At 41.8% G+C, this 25,524-nt stretch overlaps 1 long non-coding RNA gene across 1 annotated transcript in view; it reads right to left on the bottom strand.

Annotated features, from left to right (window-relative positions):
• Positions 1–25,524, bottom strand: part of LOC110484889 (uncharacterized) — a 191,824-nt gene that overhangs the window by 138,552 nt on the left and 27,748 nt on the right. Inside the window, exons 3-4 of the long non-coding RNA XR_013339571.1 lie at positions 15,628–15,803; positions 65–145 (exon numbers count right to left, since the gene is read on the bottom strand). This is a non-coding gene — a long non-coding RNA (uncharacterized LOC110484889). The remainder of the gene's footprint in view (positions 1–64; positions 146–15,627; positions 15,804–25,524) is intronic.

Raw genomic sequence — 25,524 nt, 5'->3', positions numbered from 1 at the left:
CATCAGTTTAAACCATGCACTCTGATCAATGTAGCCTTTCCAAAAGCACATGCCAGTATCTTACCAGACTTGGACATCTTCTGAGCCTTCTATTCTTTCTCCAAGGAAGTGTATTCAGTTACTTCCCTGGCTGGCCTGTAAAATACTGAAAACAGAACATTGTTTATATTAATATGCTACCTGAATGACATATTAACAAAACAAAAAAAAAAAATCTTTTTTATCTCCAGAAACATGAATTTCTCTTCTGCAAAATCCTATTTTGTTATTGTCTTTCAGACCTTTGTCATGCTTATTCTACACTTTTACAAGATCTTACATGAGCCTGAAAAATACTCACTGTTCACATCACAGGATAGATGTCAACTGCTGCCTTAAGTTTCTTCTTTTCTTCTTTCCTACCCTTTGCTGGAGTGTTAAAATCGTATTACCTTCCCAAGCTGATCTCAACATTAATCCACAATGGATTACTAGAGCATGAGAGGAACTGATGCTGAGTGGCTCTTTTCTGCCACTTCAGGTGTAAGTAATACTGCTATATCAGGTACACAGAGGCAGCCTCTTAGCAAATTATAATCTCCTGCCCACACACATGCAAGCCTACTGAAGTAATCAAGGCTGACACTGACTGGTAAAAACTTGAACAAAATTACGTCACATTATAGCACCCAATGCTTGATTCATATTACAAACCAAATTTTTCACACACAAGTGGAAAGACTTGCTGATAAATGCCTGTTGCCATGGACAAACTACCTGTAGAAAAATAGGTGTTTGAATGGTTAAAGGTGTTTGAAATGGTTGACAAGCATGTGTGGTTCATTTCTGCCACTTCAAGAAGAACTACTGTATTGTGTATGCAAATGCAATATTTTCTCTTTGTAAGGAAGTAATTCAAGCTCTTTTAAGGCATTCAGAAGGGTCTACAAGATTGGCCTATAGACATCATTGGCTGGTGGGGCATCATTCAAAAATATTCACAGCTTCCTTCAAGCAATAACATAAACAAGATCTTTTATTTTGTGACTGGATCAAGGATAGGAAGGAAAATGACAATACCTCTTTAATTATTTGGCATCTAAACAAAGGAAAACAAAGATCAAAATAAAACTTCCAGTATTTCTGCTCAGTACAAGATTTTGTAGTACACTGAAACTGTTCAGTTTCATTTTTTGATTAATTCCTTCTTATGGGCAGATAATTTTAAAATTAAAACTCTTCAAAATATCCAAAAGCTCAAAAGAAAAACACTCTGCATTTTCTAAATGAGAGGCATTACTTCAGCATTTCAGAGTGCTTCTCTTTGTGTTCCTGCTTTTAAAGAATGACCCACCACCTCATGAGGATACAGCAACGTGATAGACACATCTCAAATTACTTCCCTAAGGTGAGAGAAAGGAGTCTCAGCCCTAATGAACCAGCCCTCTTGCCAACACTTTTGCATATCACCCCTTAACCAGACCCTTCTCTGTAGGCTTGATGTGAAAAGGTCACTGGCCTTTTATCTAGAGAAGATAGACCCTGAAAAGTCCAACCAGCTCTTCATTTCATCTGACACCAAAGCAACAACCTCTGCCTCAGTGCTACAAGGCAGGCACCTCCAAATGCCTGATCACACATCCCTCTGCTACAGCTTGACAGGCTTGCAGTGTGAAGGATGTGTTAGAGCTCATTCCATTTGGAAAAAGAACATCCTTGACTGATGAAATTGTATCTCTCTCTCTCTTGAGAAAATGTACTAAGCAATTGGAAGTTCTTCATGACAATTAGAATCATATCCCAAAACTTGTCATGGATTTCAGCAAGCTTTGGATCAAGCACATGTATACCAAATGAGACTGTTTGGGTTTGATTTCTTGGAGGAATTTAGGTTGAGTCTGCAAATGTTAAAATAGGTTCAGGCAGCATGACTGACATGCTCTCATACTTCCACACCTTCAGCAGCATGGATTTCCTTCCCCACACAGACAATTACACCCCTTTTTAGAACTTGTTTACCAAATAGAATAGTATTTTATTAATAGAATTCTCATTTCTATGCAGGATATATTTTTTTAATACCACTGGGCTGAATTGATCTTTCAGATACTATTTCTAATCAAGGTCTGAGACAGTTTATTTGAAAGTCATCCCTGAAGTGTAAAATGTGTATCTGTACAAAGATGTCTGAATCCTATTCTCTCATTGCAAATAACCTTATCACAACAAATAACCTTATATTCCCTAGAAACAGAAGGATTCAAATTTTGTTTTGTTTTTAAAGATCTTTTTCTTACTGTTTTGGGAAAAACATCACCAGGAATTCAGTTGGTCAAACCTTTCTGACCACAGAAGCATCTAGCTCCTAAAGAAAAAAGGAAAGCAAAAGTCCAAACTAAGCATATAACTAGTAGCAAGAAGTGACAGATATATTCAGGCCCAAACTCAGCATTAAGTTCAAGGCATCATGAATGGGTAGGGAAGGTGGTGCATTTTTGCTGAGGAGAACACAAACCCTGTGCCTTGTGAAAGCTGTGCAGCTCACCAGTGAGAGCAGAAAAGCTGGGGAATGGTTCCCCCACCCCCAGCATTCAATGGCACACGTTGTTATACACAGAACTGCTCTGGGTGTGCAGTGAGCTAACTGGAAGGCAGACAGAAGCAGGTACTGATAGCACACCAGAACATATTGTCACTGCTAGAGCCAATGCACCAGCACCGAAGCTGCCAATTATCCCCAAGTCACTGATACATTATTTTTTTAATCCCAGAGAACAATCTATTGCTGGAGGCTTTTTCACACCCATGACTGAAGTATCCCTGGTGGCATGTTGACTAATTAAGAGCAAAATCCATCTCTTGATGAAATAACACTGCCATTGAAAGAGATTTCTACAGTTAGGAAAAAAAAAATTGTTTAATCAGGCTAGGAGGAGCAGCATCCTAACACTTGCACTAAGCACAGGAAAGAGGTCTACAGCTAGCAATTAACAATGATGAAAAGGACAGTGATTTAAAGCATATTGCCATGACATTTTTATCAAAGTAAATGAGTTTGCTAGGCCCAGCGGCTGCATATGCTTATTGTCATTTAATGTTTGGATAGCAACACATCAGGCACCGGGTATCAGGAGGTGCCGAATTTAATAAGTCATTTTGACACTGGCGTGAAACGAACAAATCAGCATTCTGAGGAATGTGTTCACACTCTGAGCAGACAGGCAGACATCCTAAGCATGTGAGGTGACACCAATCAACAAAAAAAATGGGAGGTGGGAAAGAAAGGGAGTGAGAGATGAAAGCCAGGAGAAGAAACAGGCAGCGATACTCCGATGAAAAACTAGTTCTGTCCTGTCTGCTGGTTTGCCTGGCTGGTGTCAACAAGGCAAATTTCTTTTCACTAAGGCTGAGATACACTGCATATCTTCGATGGCATAAATCTCATGTATTATTTAAGCCCTACATGGATTATCTCAAATGAACTAAAATTAATGTCACGGAAATCTTTCAGGACTTTTCATTGCTTTAGTGGCAATGCAAAATTCCTGCCACGTGCACAGTTAATCAGAGCTTGTTTTTGAGCACAACAAGGCTGGCTCTGCACATGTACTTCGAGAGCCTCTCAGACACTTTCTCCCCGAAGCCCAGAGGAGTTGTGCCTGTGTGAGCAAGCTAAGGCTCTGGCTTTTCATGACTTTCAAAGCACTGGCAGCAGTTTTGATCCCAGCTCCTCTGCCCTCTGCAGATTGGCTGCTCTCTCTGTCCCTCGCCTTCCAGCCCTATTTATATTCTCTTTACCTCGGGGTTTGTCTGCAGTGCAGAGGTACCTGAGTTAGCTATAGAGCTCCCCAGCTCAGGTGCTGCTGTGGATGTGGTTGTGTGGAGCTCAGCACAGACTAATTTACCCCCACTGTCCCTAATTCATTTAAAGCTATTTTAACTAGGTCTACCTGGCAGACTCGCTCCCCACCATCATGTCCCTGTCCTCACCTCTTCACTTCCAAATATTCAATATTTCACCACCAGTCTTTTCATTAGGTTTGTCTACTTCTAAATTAAGATTCAAAACCCAAAAGAATTGTTGGTACAAATTCAACAATCCATTTGCAATTTGAGATTTATCTCCAACTGTCTCTTAACAGGGCTAACAAATTTTCTTCTCAGTCAGTCCTGAATGCCTAAAAATGCACATAAAAAAAGTCTTGGAAGACAAATGTCATCTCCTTGTCTTGCAGAGCATCAGAACATTCATTAGGATATGATAAAACAACTATTATGATAAAGAAAAATGAGGCATTAAGGAATATAAACTAGAATAGGAGCGGCATTAAGGAGACGTGGTGGAAAGAGAAGAAAGGAGAGAGATGAAAGCATCCTGTTCATGTTCTGTTGATTTCCAATCCACATAAGTGAGAATAAATCTACTTTCTTTACATACACCATTTAGACTTACTCCCCTTCCCAATTTGGACTTGTGCTCTTCCCCATAAAAGACTAAAAATTTGAGTTGACTGTCAGGTAAATACTTCAACAAAGCAAGAAAGAAAAAATAATTACTGGAACCCAGTAATTCTATCAACCTGCATAATCCACATTTGATGAGGACAGGACAAAATTAAGGATAGTTGCTATTTTTCTGGGCTGATGGGAGGTCTCAAGAGAATAGTGTCAGGCTTGCAACATCAAGTAAAAAACAGGCTGAGATGATCTGCTTACTTGTTAGAGGAACTCCCCATCCCCAGACACTGCTGCACCTAATCCAGTCATGGATTACATCAAAAAGCTGGTGGTTATGCAGCTTTTATCCCTTCTCTCCCTCCCCAAAAAACAATGAAGAAAACAAACTAGCTTCAGCACTGAAGAAGAAGAAGAAGAAGAAGAAGAAGAAGAAGAAGAAGAAGAAGAAGAAGAAAAGAAAAAGAAGAAGAAGATAAGCATTTGAGCCATGAGCCTCCTGCAGGAGATGGTGCTTTGTGCCCTGGGGAGATAGAGGGCACAGCACTTCCCACTTCAGCAGGGTCATGCTCACCAAATTACACACAAGTGGGGCAGAGCCTGCAAGTCATTTCACAGGCCTGAGGGTTTGGAATTCACTAGGCTCTCTCTGGCAGCACATAACGACTCTGGGTTAATAAAGTTAAAAGTGTGTTATATTGCTTGTTAAACTTTCCAATAAGCACTGAAACAAGAGCAAGAGGGGCTCTGGGACCACAGAAATGCCAGTAACAGGAAGAACTGTATACAATGCTGGACAGGGAGCAAGAAATGTGCAGCTGTGAAAGACCAGGGGAGCAGGATTATTGAACATGCAGTCTTGCAAGTGCATCTGAGCCATCCAGCCACAACGTGCTACAGAAGACAGAGGGGAGCTATCGCCCTGATTCTTAAGATTTTCTAAAGCCTTCTGAGTTTACATTCTGTTAGAAAACTTCCCCACACATTTTCTATAAACAACATATTGTTTTGCATTCCTTCCTGAGGGTGGAGGAAGTTGATGTACTGGTGGTTTGTCCAATGTCTTTGGAGAGGTGGCCCATTCACTCTCCAATCCACTGTCACCTTTGGGAAAGTATAAAAGTTGGAGTCAGCAAATAAACCTTCTTCTTTTTTACCTCACCATCGCAGTGGCTCGTGTTGTGCTTTCTCGTGTCCTATAGCGACAGGGATCACTGGTGCTCAGCTGGGTATGAGAATCTTCTCATGGCCCAGAATACATCCCCCTCCCAGGATTTAGCTGGCTAAGCAAACCTTTAGCTGGCTGAGCTCAACATCAGCTCCATCACTGATAAGAGCTGCTGTGAAGAAAGCCAGAAGCAAGGACCTGCCCCTCAGTTCCCTTGGGAACCATTTTTAAGCTGAAGCTTTACCACAGATCTCCACCTTTGCTAACTGTCAGGGAGCAGTGAGGAGGGGGCTCTGCAAGGCATAGGAAGCTGGGAACAAAGAGAGCTAAATAAAGAAGGTTCCAGATTAATAAAACTCCAGCTCTGACCTCACCAGCACAGAGTTGGGGCAGAAATTGGTAGGTCCAGGTCAAGATGAGGGCAAGAAGCAGTGATCAGTCAGACACAGTCCAGTGATCACACAGCAAATGTGCAGTGCTGGGGCACATCTGATGGCAAGCAGGAATGCCATCAGCAGGCACTGGCCCAGGTCTGGGCAGAGCTGTGTCAGCACGAGGCCATGGCAGACACAGCTCTTCATGGATGTCACAGGCCACAGGCAGGGCCAGCAGTGAAACCTCAGCTGCACAGCTGCTCCCAAAGGAAAGGAGAGCCTGGCCAGCACTTCTAGCTTTCTCCACAAGAGATATCATCAGTGAAGGAGCTGACCTTGGACTGTGCCAGCCAAACTCTAAGCTAGCCAGATGAGCTCCCACCTGTGCCCAGGTCTGACAGCTTGGATGCATCAGTTGTCTCTCACTGCTACTCACGAGATACAAAGGAGGGCGTTATGGACCAGCCCGGCTGCTCCACTGCTATTCAGTGCAAACTCCAGCAAGGCTGAGGCAAAAGAGAAGAAAAATTGCTGAAGGCAAAACCAATGTCTGTTACAGCTAAGTTTAAAGGTCACATATCAGCTGAGGAAAATAAGTTCTCAAATCTCTGAAATGCAGTCTCTTCGCTGCGACCACAGGTTGCAAATGTTTTCCAATTTCCTTTAGTGTTCAGAAGCCAGCTCATCTACATCCTAAGTCGCTGCAGGAAGAGGAGCTACAGCAAAATGAAGAGGGAAGGCTTCTAAGACCTACATATCCCCCATTCTTGTTTAACTTTAGGGGGCAGGGAGAGAGCTAACTATGGATCCAAACTGAACATCAGTTTGTTCTTTCATCCTACATGGAGGAGGTATATCCAAACATCACACCAACACCACACCTGTAAGCAGCAGTTTACACAGTCCAATTTAAAATTACTTGCATCCCCTGGAATGTGTAAAAGGTACAATAAATTTTTTACTGTCTGAAACTATAATAGACTTTTCCCTCTTGGTTTTTTCTTCCCACACTCTCTCCTTAGACCTCACAGTTCAATGTGTGGGCAGCAGAGCATTTTGCCACCCAGTCACATTGCCACATTGCAAATTAATATCAGGCAGCAAAGGCATAGCAGTCCAAGATGAAAAGATGCCTTGGAATCCTTCATATTTAGTTAATATATTTTCCTTCCATTTAGTTATGCTGGCACTAACTCCATGCCCAAGAGGGCAGTGCAGCTCTGGCAGGCTGATGGGAGGCGTCTTGGTTATCTGCCAGACACAGCAGGAAACTCATGGCCCTGCAGAAAATTTTTTCCTCCCTGTTCTGTGAGCTGATGCTGCTGAGCTTTAAATTCAACACTGTCCCCGAGCCTGCATCACCAGAGCTACAATTAGGACATGCTGGGAGTAAATGCTTCAAAAGAGACCTAGGACAGTTTAAGTAGGCATCTTCCAGCTGGGAAGGAGTACAAAATGTACAGATATATCCCTTTGCTTCCAGATTAAAATTAAATAGAAGTGATACCAGAAACACTTTCCAAAAGACTTGTGGAGTCTGCAAACGCCTCTACTTTGTTCTGTGTGCACTAACCTATTTCGTGCCTTCTTTTTAAAACACTGGTTCTTCTCTACTCCTACATAGTTTGTTGTTCTGTTGCCTCATTCCAGTCGTGTTGCACCTGCTAAGTATGCTCTAAATCAGGGACACCACCCAGAGAGCTCAAGCTAAATAGGAGCAGGAGAACTAGGCCCCAAGGGAGATTTACCCCCTGCATCTTCAAGCCCAAACAACTCTATCACGTCATTCTTTCAATTTGAGGTGGAGAAACCAGAATATTAAATCACATCAAGAGATGCCCAAGCATGTCTGATATTTTTGCCTTCTTTTTTCCCTTGGCCTACCATAAAAAGAAAAAAAAAATCAATACCAGTTTCTCTGTGATTGATAAAAAAATCTTATATGATCCAATGTTGAAACCAGTGACAAGTGAGCCATGTCAGGGAGTTTGTTTTACTTAAACAGGTACCACAGATGGAACAGAGAGTAGCTTCCACTTTTAAAAAGAATGATTCAAAATCAGTAACAAAGCCACTGAATTATGAAGCCCAAATATATCATTCTTTGAATGTATTAGGTATTATATCATAAAGAGAAAGTTAAAAAGTGGCAGAGGGACACCTTTATGGTCTGCTGTTCATTTCCCAGTCAAATTAGAATGAAAGCTGCTTGGTTTCTGTCCCAGGCTTGCAGTTTTTGGAGCCCCAAGCTGCAGTCTGGTCATATATGACACAACAAGGTTTGGCCCATTTCTAAGGAACAATAGATTCAAACATAGTGAGCTGGTAAAACACTTTCATGTTACTGCTACAAGCAACCTGCAGATATTAGTTAAAACTTCTTTCCATAGGACACTGCCAAGATAAGAAAGGTCAGTTTAGAAGCATCTACCTGTTGAGTCTAAAAGCAGAAGACAGACCCTCTTTAGTGCTCTCACCTCCCAAAGTAAATATCTGCTGAGGGTCTGGGACAGTTATCAGCTGCTACTCTGACCTCCACAGACAATTTCACTGCTCTGACATTAGCTGAGGAACTACACCACCCAGCAGAGAGAGGACAATGATAGGAGAACAGAGCTCACCAAGAAATGGAAATTACTGATGTATCTGTCATCATCACAAAAGTCATGAAAAATGAAAAGCAAAAGGATAATGCAGCCTAAGTAATAATACAAAAAGGCCTTTCTATTCTTTTCCTCTAGGTCTTCTCTAGCAAAAATAATTTCGTTTTCTAAAGATCATGCCCAGGCATTGCTAATGCACTGCCTTTTGCAGTACCCATTGGAGGTAAGAATGCATCACTTCTCCTTTCTACTGAAACAGGCTGGGAACTGCCCTGTGTTCTTGAATTTTTCTGCTGGTTTAACTTTGCTCTTTCATTTAAAATATCTTTGTTTTCATGGATATTTCATGCTGGCTGAGGAAGCTAGATGATGGGAAATTACATTTTAATGATGAGTGCACAAAACAAAACAAAAACCTCATATGGCAACAGAAAGGTCAGAACTCTGAGTGGAGAAAGCCAGCATCCCACACAGCTGCTTTCTGGGTTCTAAAAAAGGATCCAAGTTAATGTTGTACTAATTATACCCAGGTGTAGAACGAGAGCTGGTTTTCATTTCTTTTCAATTCAAACCACGGGACTGGTTTCCAGCCTAGATTAATTTGTCCAGGGGTCCTTTAAGGGGTGTGGTTTAATTTGAATCTGGCTTCAGTTTCAGGGTTCCCAGCAGTGGCACGTCTCTGAACTCTTATCAAATTAATTGGGCACTCATGCATAACTTGATTGGGCACCCATGCAAAAATTAATTGGGCGTGCAAGCGTGAAGAAATTGGGTTCTCATGCATGAATCGATTGGGCAGCGATGCATGGATTAACTGGGCGTGCAAGCAGGAGCTAATTGTGTGCTCAGGCAAGAGCTGATGGGCACTCAGGCGTGAAGAAGCTGGGTGTGCACGTGTGAATGCAGAAAAGCCTGCGCTTTCTGCCCTTCGCCCCTTGAAAAGCACATAGCAACTGCTTCATCATCTGCCCATTATAAACTCTACTTTCAACATCATCACAACCTTAATACACACTAATTGCAAGTTCTACTCTCAGCCCCTGGACCAGGCAGTAGGAATAAGCCCTGTGTGGTGCACACTTTGCCCAGCACAGCACTACAAGCACTGCTCATAATGAACAAGGGTCTCCCTTCTGCGCTGAGCGCTTGTTAACACTTCTTTTAGCAGCCTTCTTTTATTTTAAAATAAGAGACCTTCAGCTCCACTCCCCACATCTGTCATGTGCTTCTGGGTTCCTCTGGAGATCTGTTTAAAGGACACAGTGAGTCCCTCCACACCCCACAGCACAGCAGCTTTCCTGGAGTTTCCCAGGCACACAGACTCTTCTGAATCCCTGGCTGTAAGCCACTGGGGCAGGGGCTCAAAGCTGACCCCATCCTGTCCTGTCTCAGTCACCTTCCCATCCCTCAGGGCCTGGTTCCATTAGCCTTGAACTCTCCATTTTCCTACTTGCTTACACACTGTTTGCACCTACCCATCTAGACATGAAGAACGTACACCACAGAACCCCAAGTCTCCAATATCACAATCAATACTCCTTCCTAGGTCTTGAAGTCACTTAAATTATTGCAGTCCCAGGCCATGTCAGACTGGGGTGCTGCTTGCATTCTTCACTAATTACTGTAGTGCATGAAACAGCCCCTACTGGGGGAACATTTTTTTAGAAAGTTAACACAAATTACTTTCTAATCAGGCTAAAGCGTTGAGAGAGAATAAAATGCAAGAAATTAAGCAACTTTTCTCCCCCTCCTTCCTAGACTGCACTTAAGCTAAACATACCTTCCTAAACTCAGCTCCTCTTAATTTGTGCCACAAGTTACACTTGGTTTGCACCAAGTGGTCAAACTTGGTCAAGTTTCTTCTTTTGCCAGTCCTTCATGTGTCTTGCTAGGTCTTCCACCCCCTGGCTCCCCAGTGTCACCTGCTGGCTTAGGTCACCCATGGCCAGATTTGAAGTCTCCTTGCCCTGCTGTATGTGGTCTTTGGGTTGCAGTGATCCAGGCATGCACCATCGTCCTTCACACACATTTTCTCTGACATCTTCCTGATCGTATGTTTGCTTCAGCATATCCACGCCGTGGGGTCCTCTGAAGGCCTGGCATTTTGGGACAGCATTTCAGCCTCAGAGCCAGCTGCAGTTCATGGCCAGGGCAGTTCATGGCCACCTCCCATGCTGACTGTGCCAAACCCCACCAGGTGTGGCCAGTGCAGCACCAGGGAGAACTCATGGTGCACTTGGGGGATGAACTCATGCATGTACTAATTGAGCATTCATGCATGAGTAAATTGGGTGCTCATCCAGGTCTAATTGGACTCTCAAGCGTGACTTGATTGGGCTCTCAAGCGTGAACTAATTGGGCGCTCATGCGTGAATTATTTGAGCAATAAATTTTGCACTAATTGGACACCCATGCGTGAAGTAATTGTGTGATCAGGCGTGAACTAATGGAGTGATCATGCATGAGGTAATTAGGCACCCGTACCATGCATGGACTAAACTGGCACTCATGCAGGAGCTCGTTAAGAGTCCATGCACAAACAAAGCAAACCCTACAGTTTAACCTCAATACCTTCCACCCTTGCCTCTGCAACATATATATTTGAGAGATGTTTCAACACACAAACATTATTGTCTCTACTTTCAACATTTTCACAATCTTAATATACAGCAATTATAAACTTCATCCTTCCTCCCTGCAGAACAGACAGTAGGGATTAGCATTGCAGCAATGCTCTGTAAAATCTTGTTCTTTGCCCCACATATCATGTCATAGAAACATTTAAGTTGAAAAATATGCTTAAAAATCATTGAGTCCAACCATTTACCTGACACTACAAAGTCCACCACTAAACCATATTCTTAAATGCCATTCCTACACTGTCAGAACACCTTATCCATCACAAACTCTACCCGTTATGCTGGTGGACCAGACTGTAAGGGATTAATATCATAACCAAGTGCATATGCACATAGTAAAACTCTAGCCCTGTCCCAGGGAACCAGACTACAAGGGTTGTCATCATCATCACAGTCTGAATTTTCATTCAGAAGCTATTCCAAGCCCTACCCCTTGAGCTGGTGGACTAGATTATTGGGGTCAACCTTATCACAATCGGACTGCACCTACTCTTCACAAACTTCAAACCTCATCCCTATGGGATGTAGGGATTATACTCAGCCTGAACGTGTATTATGGTGCCTCTCAGGCATACATTGCAGGGGGCACAGCATTCATGCATGAGCATCCCATGAAGCCACACTGGGATGCCCAGCTAGCTCCTGCTTGAGTGGTTCAATAAGCACATGCATGAGCACTCAATCAATAGGTGCATGTGTGCTCATCCAGTTTATGCATGGGCACTCAAATAATTCACCTGAGTGATCTGCCATTTCATGCATGAGGGCCCAATCAGTTCATCCTCAAGTGCCCAATGACTCAAATGTGGGTGCACAATTAATTCACATCCAAGTGCCAAATTAATTTATGCCAGACCACCCAAGCAGTTCATGCATGAGTGCCCAGCTAGTTCATGCATGAGTGTCCTGCGAATTGATGCTTGATTATCCAATTAATCCCTGCATGGAGGCACAATTAATTCATGCTTCAGCACCCAATTAGCTCACACATGGCCATGCAATTGGTTCAAGATGCCCCATGCTCTCACACAAGACTGCACATTCAGGTCACACATGATCACTGAATTCATGCATGAGAACCTGACCATTTCATGCATGATGGCACAGCTCACAAGCACCCAACTTCCTCCTGCATGGGCACTCAGCTGGCACTTGCAGGAATGCCTGATGATCTCATGAGTGACACACGTGGCAGGCTTCAGCAAGGCTGTGAACTGCTCTGTGCAGGTGGCAGCTGCCTCTAAAGCTGATGTAATTGCCCATGGCACCCCAAAAGGAGCACACAGTGCCCTAGCACACAGTTGTTTACAAGCAAGCAGCAGACACAAGAGAAAGAGACACAGAGGGAGAGGTGCCAGAGGAGTCACACAGAGGGAAACACAGCACAAAAGGGCGAAGTGGGGCAGAAACCCATCCAAACTGAGAGTTAAGGAATTGCACACACAGGGAAAACAGAAGGCTCAGTTAACTTTGTTCAGGATGTGGAGCAATGTCCAGAGCAGTTGAGCCATTTGGTACACCATTTTATTGCCCAGGTTGAGAAATACCTGTGTTGCATCAAGAGAACACTATTCATCACACATTTTACATCTGGAAAAAGCCCTGCAGCTATTTGAGTCATGAACCTTGCTACCTCCAACAGTGGTGGTGATCTTTACTTCTACTGTTGTCATCATCTGCTTTGAATATCGAATATAGTAAATAACTGAAAAAATCTATTGTATCCCTAACTTTGTGTTTTTGCAAAATTAAATTTGTAGCAAGTGCTCGGTATATGTTAACCCAAATAACCCCACAGTCCACAGGGTCAAGGGGTGGCATATGTAATACATACATATTCAAAATGTTGAAGCTTGGTTACAGTTGTTGCAGGATCAGGGAATGAAGTTTTTAAAAGCATGAATTCAGAGTGTTATAAAATTAATCCATACAGGCTAGCCCACTGGATGGGGTTGAAATTTGTGAAGAGTACATATATTCAGACCATGATAAAGTTGACACACATCCTTCTGTATTCGTCTTTTCAACCCTAAGGATCTTGTTCAGGTACTTCAAACTCTATTTCCAACATACTTACTCATTGTTCATACCTACTACCCCTCCAAGATCTAACTGCTGAAACACTTATAGCCCAAATGTCCAATAACACATTTCCTGCTGCTAGCTAGCCTTCACTAGGGGGATTTTTACTTATGTTACTGCAAATTAATTCACATTTCTAATCACTGACTTAAGTAATGAGAAAGAAGAGAGCAAGCTATTAAACCCTTAACAATCTTATCCTTCCATCCTCACTTCCCAGTTTAAGCTCCCTTAGCTTTCACCACAGTTTACACACAGTCCATCCCAACCTCTCTGGTGATGGGCAGTGCAGTGTTTTGTGGCAAAATAACATTTTGTCATTGCTCTCTGCCTTTCACTGGGTTTCTTCCACACCTCATGAAACCCAGGCTTCCAGCCCTAGCATGGACTGGATGAAGGGCAACATACCATTCCTGTTCTAAGGACACAACTAAGCAATTTTTTTTTTTAACCACTGAAATCTACACTTAATATCCTTAGCTCTCTTTTTGTAGCAATTTTACAGAAAGTCTTGCAAATGTTCACAGTATTCACAGCAATATAAAAGGTCAAGGCCTCAAGAACATGTATAATGGTAAAGAATAATGTTCTATTCTTAAAAAACAGTGCAAAAAAAAAAAAAACTTATATGGTGCAATATTCACCACGCTGCACAAAATGAAATGCTGAGGTTGTCAAGCAGATCTCAGTACCTCCAAGAGTACTCTTGCTGCACAAAGCCTTCAGCAATGCAACCTGACTGCCTACACTAGACTGATAAATCCTTTGCAACAGGCAGCCTGGATTGTATTTGAAGGATTGGCCCATTTACTGCATGCTTCTGCCAAGATACATCTTAACTCACAGCTGACTTTGAAACACAAACCACTTAGCAACTCATAATATGATTTCTAATCTCTAAAATCCCACACTACCGACTAAAGGCAGGAGGCTTAGGCCTTGAAGTGTTAAAGAGCTGCATTGACAGAAACAGCATTTGTTTTGAGAAGTCTTCAAGAGTATTGATACCAGATCAGGGCCCATCAGAGTCTGTCAGCTGAAGTCACTTCTCATGTTCCTCTCTGTGTTGACTGGTGTACTTGCTAAGATGTCTCTCGAGCTATGCAAAGTCAGGAGGGAAAAAGCTGTAAACTGATCAGAGTGAGAACTAAGCCTGCTTTGTGGCTGTGTCTTGCCAGCACAGAACAGCTGGAATTTGTGGCCGTGGTGGTTGTAAAAGTACTACTGTGTGAGCTTAGGACTGTCACGCTCCCAGAGCACTCTCCATCAGGAAAGGGTTGAGTATTTCCTGACACGCAGGAGAGTATCTACCTGTCAAAGGTTTGCCAGAAAGCATCTTCTGAGTCAGAAAGGAATGACACTTCACATTGTTGAGATTTAAACCCTGTAAGCACCATTTCCTGTCCTATTATGTACAAATGAGTTTAGCATGGCTGTCTACAATGGCAAATAATGATAATTTCTCTCAGCTGGCATCCCTATGCTTAAGGGAGCCTCCAGAAGATATCTACAGGCAAAAACCAAAAATGACAGGCTGAAAATGGGAACTGTTCTTTATGTATTATTGTATTCTCTTCACTTTGCAACGTAACAAGGACTGACAGAGAAGGGGGATGGACAGTCTGGGCGTACACTTAGAGGTATGATGCTTCAGTGGCCCCATGGAGAAGAGACTGCCTCTTCTTCCACCAGGCAAAACCACGATGCCACCCCCACTCCCACAGCTGACAAACTGCCTGAAAATGCAGGTAGGGGCCGCTCCATTCCATGCAGTGCGGGAAGTCTGTCCCCACACTGCAGCAATGACTAGGTACATGGAACCCGATGAGTCTCCTGTGCTCTGGGCCACTTAGCTTAACCACACACATCTACCTCATTACCCAGTCCCAAAATCAGTGTGGAAAGTAAATGAACACTGTGCCACAAGAGCTTGGTGTTTAGATGCACTCTCATTCCCTACTTCAATCCAAATTTTGCATTCTGCTACAAGCTGACAAGATAATTGTGAGGTAATTACACTGTCTTCATTTCCAAGTGCAGCAAAGATACAGCAGCAAGAGAATGTACTAGCATGATAAAAATTGCACGTTTGCTTTTCAAAAATTATCCAGCTGGCCTGTATATTACCAAATAAGTAGCAGGCTTAAAAGGATGGCTGGAGAATGCTTCAAAGCTCTGAAAAACATCTGAATCTATCATGAGGACCTAACAATGTATGTGCAATGCTACAATTTACAGGCCTAAATAGATAAGAAATAGCAGGGTCATGCATATATGTGTATATTCTTTGGGGCAAGTTTTGGATAATCTCAGTTTATGAACCTTACCAGCAATATGTCCAGAATATCTGGAGAACACTCCATCTCCATTGATTGAGATGTTCCAAAGCTTCTTTGATTTTGCACCAGGGTGTCTGCAGCTTTTCACCAATCTTCAGATACTTCCCCCATCAGATATAAAGTGCCAGAAGAGAGGTATCTGGAGAATCTTATCAGCTGTAGGGCTGAAAAGAACATTGTGAGTAGACCAGACAATTTCAGAATGCCTTCATTTCAAACAAAGGACTGTTGATACAGGACTCTAACCAAAACCCAGTCCAGGAAGAAAGTTAAACTAAAAAGCCTGGCTGTATATTGCAGCACCATAATTTGCAGTTCAACAGCTTTGAAAAATAAACTAAGAATCTTGGAGGAAATAGATGAAAAGTGGCAGCAGTGGATGATTTGAACAGTAACAGGATCTGTTTATGGACAGAGGAAGGATTCTTGGGACATCTCCCCAGAACCAGGGAGACCTCAGCAAGGCACCACAGCATGCTTAAGCCGAAGAACCTCACCTCATCTGTGTAAGGGTGGTGCCATTTCCTCAGCCTGCTTGGTACCACAGCCCAAGAGCACCTCTGAATATCAGTGACACAGGTAAATTTGTCTTCAGATAACGCAAGGAAAGGCAAGGCAAAAGGAGGTCCAAACCCATGGCTGCCACCATGGAGCCAGCTCCCTCAGAGTTAGAAAAGTTCATCCAGCTCAAGACTGAGCCCTGTTTATATATTGTTTTCCTCTTCAGAGGGGTAAGTGAAGCTGCCATCACAGAAATTCTCTTGAGGTTGCCTTGCTAAACCAACCTTGATGAACCTTGCTATTCATCACAACAAGAACACTTGAGTGCTGCAGTCCCCAGTAAATCAAAACAGGCCAGGATGTCTGTAATTCTTAATCAGCACTCTTGAATTTACACTCTCCTCAAACAGCCTTAGAAAAAAAACAGAGTGGACGCCAATTTCCCTACTGGTGCAAATGAGTGAATTTCCACTGAAATCGAGACGCCTGAGCCAATTTAAACAAGCTAAAAATTCAGATCTTGTGCTGTTTCTGCTCCTGCTTAGAGTGGTTTTGAGACCAAGCAGAGCTCTTGCAGGATGAGTAACAATGAAGCAGTGATCTCCTAAAGCAGCTTTCATGCAGAGGTTTGCAGTCCTTGGCAAAGGAGATCTCAATACCCACAGGTTTTAAATTTGGGCAAAGGAAGAAGTGACTTGTTCAAGTCTCTTAGCAAAACAACAGCCAAACAAGGATATGTCCAAGCCCTGGAGACCAGGCTTCAAGGTGCCTGTTTCTCTATTATGTTTAACCAAATTGCTTTTCAATAAGGGACTTGAAAATGAGGAACCTTTTCATTTTTTTTATATTGCCAAAAACCACAGCTACCACACTGAGTCACATTTCTGAGCTTTAAAAAAAGGCTGCTTTCAACATTCCTAATTTTCACTGCTTATAAGCCATGACTTTACAGAATGATTTTATTTTTTTTTCTGTGTAGTTGAATATGCCCTGTATCTAGAGGGTAATTTTGGCTTTAATCTGCTCTAAACGCTAGAATGTCGGACAAGTGAAGCATTTGATGGTGATGATAATGAGTAGCCCATTAAAGGTAATTTTTAAAAAGTTAATGAGCTCTCACCAAGGGACCGACACGTACTGTAATGAAAAATGTTTGCATAAAGAATATAGCTTTCTTGCTATTTATTTTACTTTATAGAGAGCCTATAAAACTTTTTAATATGCCCTCAATTAATTCAGCAGTTTAGATGATGCTTGAGTTTTATTTTCATTCTTGCTTTGCTATAGTAGGTTACAGAAATTTCGTTTCCTAAGGAAAGCAACTGATATCTCAATTAATCACTCTCTTTTACCACCATATTCACTATTGAATGTCCAGGGATTCAATTTTTTTTCCCCACTGCTTAATTAAGAGAACTCAGCAACAAAGTGATTTAGTGATAATGACTCTTGCCATTTCTTTAGCTGTGTGGTCACTGTTAGCCACTATTTGAATTTACCAGCATAAATAAAGCCCTTCAGTGACTAAACAAAGTTAAAGTAGCAATAAATTAAGCTTGCCATGTACACTCGGTTAAACCTTCAGCCAACATAAATACAAGCAGCCCTTTGCTGTGATTTGCTTGGTACAATGACATCATACATTTCCAAACAGAACATGAAGACCACAGCCAAAAAGCTAACACAATTCCCTTACATGAATCAAATTACAACAATCTAGAGTTTGTTGCACTGACTGTTCAGTTTCTGGCTTCTATGCCATGTGTTCTCATGTGACCACATTATAAAATAATCTATATGGTGATCTCAATTTTGCATTTTCTGCATGATTACATTTTGGCAAGGGGGCTCCCCATGTCATCACTCTCTGCAGGAATGCTTTGAAAGTTTCTGAAAAGTCAGAATTTGCCAGCTCAGAGTCAAATCAAACCTTCCTGAACCAGATCCTAAGAAGAATAAAGGCCACAAAGGGCTGTGTCCAGAGACAGACAGAAAGGCAAAAATCAGGGGTGGGGCTAACTAGAGCTAAACCTAGCTAGGGCTGCTAAAAAGGGGCTCTGCCTCTAGATGACAAAGTTTTTAGGTGGTGAAGAGATCAACTAGGGGAGGCAAGAGGACAAAATTGCCACGTTATCTTAGATTGTGTCAATGCAGGCCATTGACCATGATTCTGCTCACCTTCTGATCCACTGGAGCCTCTCCCAAGGAACATTTCTGCACTGCAGGACAGAGCTCAGAGGCAGCTGAGCTGCCTTGTCAGCAAACAGCCCCACAACAGAGAGAGCAGCAATCCCAGGAAGGGCTCACCCAATCCATCAGCACCACAGCAAGCACAGAGGCACAACCTCCACAGCAAGGGCAGGACCTGAAACCTTCTTCCAGAAACTCCTGAGGGTTTTTGTGCCCTGCAGGGTGGACTCTGGCCACCTGGGACAGCCGATGAAGAGCAAAGCATTGGGCTCCTGTTTGCATGAGAAAAGGAGATGCTCAGCTGGCTCCCAGAGCAGTGCTGGGCATCCTGCTCACAGCAGAGGAAGCCTCTCTTTTGGTACACCTGCAAATAGCCCTTCCAAAAGCACAGCAGGCAGCTTTGCTGGACTACAGCACAGATAATTTTATATTACTGCTGGTTAAAAAAAATAAAAGCCAGAAATGTTGGTGGATCCTGGCAAGGTTTAACCCAGAACTACAAATTACTTGCAAAGAGTCATGCTCTTGTAATTGTTCTTCATTACAACTTCTTCACTAAACAGAGCATAACTATTAAATTTCTTAATGCAAGAAATAATCAAATAAAATATAGCATCACAGACATATTAGTGTGCCATAAATTAAAAAAGTATGAGAGGGAATACCTCTCTGAGCTTATGCATGTGACAAAGGATTAAAATTGGAAAAAACTTAATAACTTATTGTTACAACTTTATGGTATAGCCATGAAAATGGCTATAAGAACATTTTGCCTCCACAAGTCTTGTGCTGAGCTGTATAATTTTATGTAAGTTTTTATATATATTTTCATCAAGAAAGTCTTTTTGAAAGAGAAGCACTAGAAAAATTGGGTGAGAAGTATTATCTGTAGTCTTCACAACAGATAATACTTCTACAGTATTTTAAAAATTAAGAGATAGAGCAAAGTCACTCATATATCAGCTTTTCTCTACTCTTTCTTTATTCTCCTAAGCCTGTGTTGAGTAATAATTCTTGCCTTCTAAATCATGACATATTAAGGATGAAAAAGATTTCACATTGGTTTTCTCCCCTCCCTTTCTTTTTATTATTCCTTTTGAAAGCTATGTAAAGGTCTGAAATATCATCCAGGCCTCTATGAAGCCAATCAGCACAATGCTTATTAGGCACAAAAGAGAAGATGTGATCTATTTTTAATTAAGCCATCTTTGAACAATGCAACATAAAGAACCTGGCTTTTGAATTGCAAGGCAATCAGTGAATGGATGGTGAGTGAATTAAAAGTAAACAGGAGGAAGAATTCCTAGTACAGGGAAGGATCAGAGAAGATGTTAAAAAAATACAATACAACTTTTCTCAAGTAAAGAAAAAAAAATGAATACTTTTCTTATTAAAATTTTGAGGGTATATTTCATTCCCTATTTTGACTCACTTTTCAAAGCCACATCAGGTTGTTTGTAAAAACAATTTGTTAGCAAATACATAGTTTGCCTCTGCCTTGAACATTAGGAACTGCAACATATATACAACGCTTACTGATGTTTAAATATCAATCAGATTGTGTATTATTTGAGCAGAGTACACATTCAAGTCCACTTTACACCATTATGGAACAGACTAAACAAACCTGACCTCAGGGGTGACCTTCATAGGATCCCTAAAGATTGCAAATGTATAGTAGGCAGTCACCATGAGACTTTTACAGCCTGGTAATGGCATGCAAATGACACTCTGTCTCTGTAAGGCAGCCAAATTCTGGGCTTGTATATGAGACTAATTTCCTGAAGAATTTGGGGAAAATGTGATACTTTTCCTTTTATGTATGAAATTCACATCTCTTCCTTTTACTAGAGGACTACAGGGGAAGCACTCCCAAAGGTCTCAGCGAGCCGTACTGCTCCCTGTAGCAGCACCTCTCCAAAACCTGCCCTCTGTAAGCAGGGTGGCCCTGGGACACAGGGAGCCCAATGTTCCAAGCCCCATCTCCATACCCAAGGGCACCTGCTGAGCTCCTCACTGAGCTCTCTGTCTGAAGCATTCTCCTCCAGAGCCCAGCATCAGGCAGGAGACAAGGAGAGATGCTCCAAATTGCCCTGTGGAGGATCCATTCTCCCTCTTCTTCATACAAGGAAACCAGATATGGTTGGCAGTAAATAGGAATCCTACTCATAGCCTTCAGGGCTGATTTTTCTTTTTATTTTTTTTCCTCTAATTGAATATACAGAATGGAATGTCTTGTTAGAGGTCGCCTAGTCCAAACTCCCTGCCATCTTTGAGGTTGCAGATGGTTCAGCTCAAATGAAGTTGCCTAGTGGGTCTCATGCCAGTGCAATAGGTGAAGGTTTAGCTATGGTTGCAGCACCACTGGGGATTAAAACTATTTTCACAACAGCAGCCACACCTACATGTCACAGATGGAAATTCCTTGTCCACACAGTTCATACCTTTCTTGGCACTTTCAGCTCTGTAGCTGTGTTATTCCAGTTTTGCTTCAAGGCTTCCACTGCAGCTGTGTATACACTTGCCATAAATCAGCTTATCTGTTCCCACTGAAGCTCTCAGCAGAGGAAAAGAGACAAGAAGGGAAAGGTAAATGTGTCTTCCATAAGCTTTTGTACTTCCATGTACTCTGGCTAGCAGAGGACTGGGAACACCCTGGTGTAACACAGAGGAACCCACTTGTGGTTCCACCCTGGGCTTTGAAGAAAAAATCCACTCCGGTCATGCTGAGAAGCAGCTCCCAAAGGACAGCCTGCCATGGCCACACTCCCTCAATCTGTTTTTATGAGATCTCACAGGTGGACATCTCTTTTAAGATATTCTTGTGACCACAGGGACTCAGGAGGGCTTTTTTCCTCCCTGACTGGCCATAAGACTTCTGCTGTCCTTAGGGGTCCTCCCTAGCATTATCTATGTTTCACAGGGTTGCTGGTGTGTTGCCACAGCTTACTCCATCACAGACACATCATGGATGGCTAAAATCAAAATGTGAACCTACTGAATCACAATAAGCTGAGTTGGCAGGGACCCAAACAGGAGTGCAGCAGCTCCAGTTTTTTGCACCAATTTTCAAAGAGTGTATTTGTACTCACAGAATTACTTTCACCTGATCTCCCCTGTCATGAGACCCAGGTTACTACCTGGAGACAGGACTGCACAAAGACTCACACCAATTCATTTTCTGGCCCAATAGGTGAGGATTCCTCTGTTTGCAGTGATGGCATTAAATGGAGACACTCAGACAAATGTAACCAAGCAGTGTTAATTTAGCATACCTGCTCTGTGGGGCACTTAAGCAGACACAGAGCTTCATTTGGAGTGTGCAACTCTCCTCTTCAATGTGCTGCTGCTTAAGGTGACCTTAGATGAGGGCTACACAAGGAGTAGGGAGTTTGTAAGAGTTGTGAAGGGACTACACAAGGCTGCAGGGAGGAAATGTGTTGGGTACCTATGCTTTTTAACAAAATAGATTGAGGGAGATTTCATCACTTTGAAGACCCACTGTAGTAATTTCTTCCTTTTCCCGGTGCCCCTCTTTCTTTCCTCTTCCCAGAATCACACTGTTGGTAAATGGTTTTCTTCCAATATATAACATTACAAATCTATGTGTATTTTCCTTTCCTCTGCAGTTCCGGCCTCTTTTGGGGAATTAAATTATGCATACTGCATGAAAATAGGACCACAGGCTGGGCCCCTACAAGCTGCTAATTGAAAACCTTGTCAGAAGTAGGAGGAAGTGGCAAGAAACTTGGCAAGCCCTCCTGCTTTTCATGCTGTACTTAGCTCTTGGTACTTATGAATGGCAGCTCTGCAGTACTTTGCAGAGGTTTACAAGTTGTGCCAGTGCTGTCTCTGCAATTATAGAACAACACGTTCTTCTCTGAGAGCTGAGAAAGAGAAAAGAGCATTTATATTCAGAAAGCCACATCCTGGGTTTTTCATCCAGGTAATACTGCTGTTGAAGTAGAAGTGAAGAAGACAGAAGACAAGACTTGACATCAACCTTATTAAACATGTGTGGCTACCAGCTACAGAAAAAGCTGATGGGGCAATATTATGCTTTGAATAAGAAATACATGTGCAAAGATGATTATTATGGAGTAGGTAAGAAAGTGCAAGAAGGCAAAGGAAAGATGTCTTGGACCTGATCTTCCAGTTCTCAGCTGAATCTTACTTCAAAACACCAACTCACACGGGAGCTGAAGGATTCAGCCCACAAAAAATTACTACAAATTACCTGATATGAAATGCTTGCATTATGAAAACAGGGATGATTTTGCATCTGTTAATGAGGATAATGACTAATATATTCAGGCATAAGACGTGACAGCTGTCTGTATGTTTTTAGGGGCATGTATTTTTAGATGCCATTTATCTCCAAACATATTAACTACTACATTCTTCCCAAATGCTCCAAATCTCCAAAGCTTAAGAATGCAGGTTAAATTTCTTTCTGCTTCTGTATCACTTGGTTACATCACTGTCTCATTATTTAAAAGCTCTCACAAATCTGCTACTCAGAATCTCAGCTAAGTGCCACGGTAAAGGGAAATGGCTAATGCCAATGTGAAACAAAACAAATTTTAAATCCACTCCACTGAAACACTGCTTAAATGTAACTGCACTGCCTGCTGCTCTATTTTAACTAGTTTAATCGCTTGCTGACCAAGCAGGGCTTATAACTGCTAAGGAATATATGCTTGTACTTTTCTCCTGTTTTTCAAAACCAAAGATTTGCAACACAAACTCCAATTCTAAGACAAAAGTCACCCCATTAAATCTTAACAGATGTTTCTCAAGTTTAGAAGATTAAGAAAGATTTCAGCATCAAAAATCAAAGAAAATATTCTATGACCTTAAAAAAGGATAAATCTCAAAGCTCTAAACAAACCAAAAGTCCACTTTGACAGCTGCATCTGACTGAATTGATGAGATGCTATTGATGTTTGGATTAAACTATGCCTCTGTGATCAAGTACTCAAACATGGGATAAAAGAGGAATATATTCTTTAATCCCACCAACTAATTTTGTGTAGGCAGCAGTTGCAGAAAGCAATGGTTACAGAACAAACGTTGGAAGTGGCTTCACTTTTGCTTATTGACAAAGCTATTTTTATTTCATTAATTCACCAAGTATACTACCAGCGTTTAAACTAACACGGGGAAATCTATATCAAGCACAGTATTCTCCACAAACAAATCACTGAAAATTTCAAAGTCATTAAAGGTAGAATCAATAGGATATGATTCTGAAGGGCTAGGAAGATGCAGTGCTAAAGTATAATAGAAAAATTAGATATTGATTTTTTAATATAATCTTGATAAACAAAGTAAACAACACAGGAGATCCCAGTTCTGGTTTTATAGCATGTCTTCTCCAGAAAGAGGAAGGGTTAGAATACACTAAAATCATTTGTTAATTACTGTCTTTATCTATCACTCTGTAACCCTGATCTCTAGAGGAAGACTACCTAGCATGTGCTTTCCAAAACTCCTAGCAAGAGGAAGCGAAGCAAAGCTATGCTCCAGATGCTGCATTGCTAGGAATCCAGCTGGGAGAAACTAACACAAAACCAGCCACCTGGACACCTGGATCCTCATCTGGCTACCACTGGGAAAGAGCCCTGGAGTAAACAAGAATCTGACCTGTATTGCATAAACAGTGGCATTACATCCACTGCTGTGCTCCAGGTTGCTTCCTGGGGTTCAGCCCCATTGTGAGATGGATAAGAGGTGAAGGAATGGAAATTATTTTGGCTACTTGCAGAAAGTCTAATCCCACTGTGATGCCAGATTGCACCATGAACTATCAACACGTGAAGCCCTGCAACCTGAGCAAACAGCTGGGTACATCGTTTTGTGGAGTGGAAAGGCCAGTGTTGAACAAAACAGACTCTCAGGACATAGGGATCCCAGAGCTGCAGAAGGCAGTCACAGAAGGAGGAAAAATGCAAGAGTAGTAAATTTGTGTTCTAAATAAAGCTTCCCTGCTTGTGCCTACAAAACAATATCTGAACTTTTTTTTTTTCACCTGAGGTGCTCAAGAATGTGAGTCTGAAGTAATTTACCAGAGAATTATGTAATTTTAGGGGAATTCTCATCAGTACATATTTGCTGTGAAAATACTTTCATTAAAGTAAAGGGCAGAAACACACCCTGATGAAAAGAATACAGTAAAGGCAGACAGCTATTCCCAGAGCAGACTCTGTGGTGGGGTGTGAATCCACTGAAGTGAGTGATAAACTTCCCACTGGTTTCAAAAAGGATCAGACATCACCTCTAATTCTTTACTCTTCTGCCTCTTTTTTGTTACTTCTGTTTCTCTCAGCAGCTTCTCCTTCCATACATGTAAGGAACACCTACTTTCAGATCCAGATTTGCATGCACTGTTATTTTATTGGGCATGCATGACAAAAGTAAAGTTATAGTTCTGAGAAGTGTTTCTGAGAAGAGCCAAGTACCCCCAAGCTGAACCAAACTAACCCATACATTTGGCAGGAATAGGCCCAAATTAACCAATAGCAGCTGCCTTGCACTCAAGAGATGTGGCAAAAGTGACAAATGATAACATGAACCATAAAAGTGAAGAATGAAAATAACAGATGGTCTCTTTGCCTGACTTAGAAACCTAAAAAACGTGGTTTCCCAGCTTTGGGGTAGTCTAGACTCTCAACCATTTCTTCAAGCACAGTTAGATGCACATTTGCAGGAAGAGGTTGGATGTAAACAAAACTTTTTTATTGTTTTCAGCTTCATCTGTCTTTCCAGTTACGTGATCCTTAAGGGATGCAAAACTACCCAGTAATACTACTGGAAAACACCAGATGAAAAACAAAGTATGTGGTAATATGCTATTTATATAAAGGTATTATGTTTCTATGTTGCAGAAAAATACATAGAGCATTGGCAAAAAAGTTTGAGCCCATTTCTGCTTTTGGATTTTTTTATTATTTTCAGTTGGGTAAAATAAATATTTGCAATTTTTCTTCAAAGACTTTATGACTCACAAAATAGATCTGCTTATGCTTCCAGAATCATAAATATGAAACCAAGCAACACCACTGGTTATGATTTAAATAGCTGGTCTCTGACTATTATGCAAAGACAGGTTTTACCATGACAATTATACTTAGGTAATTCTGACAGTTTTCTTTGTGTTGCTAAGGAATTCTGTAAACAAACCCAATAAAACCA

This window comes from Lonchura striata, chromosome 3 (assembly GCF_046129695.1).
Source record: "Lonchura striata isolate bLonStr1 chromosome 3, bLonStr1.mat, whole genome shotgun sequence".
Classification (NCBI taxonomy): Eukaryota; Metazoa; Chordata; class Aves; order Passeriformes; family Estrildidae; genus Lonchura; species Lonchura striata.
This window is presented reverse-complemented; position numbering and strand designations above follow the sequence as displayed.